Source organism: Gracilinanus agilis, chromosome 1 (genome assembly GCF_016433145.1).
Source record: "Gracilinanus agilis isolate LMUSP501 chromosome 1, AgileGrace, whole genome shotgun sequence".
Lineage (NCBI taxonomy): Eukaryota > Metazoa > Chordata > Mammalia > Didelphimorphia > Didelphidae > Gracilinanus > Gracilinanus agilis.
The window spans coordinates 483,904,266-483,905,193 of record NC_058130.1 but is presented as its reverse complement, the minus strand read 5'-3'; the positions used below and the strand labels follow the sequence as shown (position 1 = coordinate 483,905,193).

The 928-nt window shown below is 36.1% G+C and overlaps 1 non-coding gene across 1 annotated transcript; it reads left to right on the top strand.

Annotated features, from left to right (window-relative positions):
* The first annotated feature begins 203 nt into the window (after positions 1-203).
* LOC123232705 lies at positions 204-307 on the top strand. The gene has a single exon (XR_006505228.1). It is a non-coding gene; the product is annotated as a U6 spliceosomal RNA (small nuclear RNA).
* The last annotated feature ends 621 nt before the right edge of the window (positions 308-928 follow it).

Sequence of the window (928 nt, the reverse complement as noted above, 5' to 3'; positions counted from 1 at the left end):
TCTGTCTTTATGAATTTACAGTCCAGCAGGGAGCTAAGGCAGAAACACAAATGACTGATATATAATTAAGTGATAAGTACAATCAAGCAGCATCCACTAGTGCTAGAATGAAGACAGGAGTGGCAAAGTGAAATCAGGAAAAGTTTGATGGAGCCAATAAGCATTTGAGATGGACTTTAAAGGTTGGACCTGTTATTAGGAAAGTTGGAAAGGCAGCACAGACACTAAGATTGGAATGATACAGAGAAGATTAGCATGGCCCCTTGCTAAGGATGATACAAAAGTTCATAAAGTGTTCCACATTTTTTTTTGGGAGAAAAAAAAAGTTAAAAGGTGTCAACGAAGTCTGGGCAGCATGAAGGCAAATTTAAAAGATAGTTCACAGATAAATATGGCTGAAGCAGTGCTTCTTTCTAGAGAATAGAAACAGCAATAAAGGCCTTTTAATTTACAAACTACTTTTTGGGGAGGAAATAAGGCTGGAGAGAGAAGTTATGTGCAAATGCTGAGTGCCTTAATGCCAGGCTTAAGGAACTTGGACTTCGTTTTGTAAGCAGTGGGAAGCCAGTTTAAGGGTGTTATAATTTGTATGTATGTGTTTATATGAGAAATAGTCTGTTTTCTAATTGTACCTTGGTACGCTGGCTTCAGAGATTTTTGATATGTTTGCAGGGTTCTCACTGTAATTTGTCTTGGCTAATTACACTTAACTATCTGTTTTTCAGAAGTATGGTATATATTGAACTCTACATGTAGTGATAATCAGATTTCAATAAGCAGAGAACCTATAATCTTTTTTTAAATGTATGACATATGAAAGTATGCAGCAGAAAGATAATACTACCTCCCCTTTCAGGACCAAATTTTATTTATGCCTACATTAACAGCGACTTTAAAAAAGCAATTTAGTTCTGGGGAAAAGATGCCA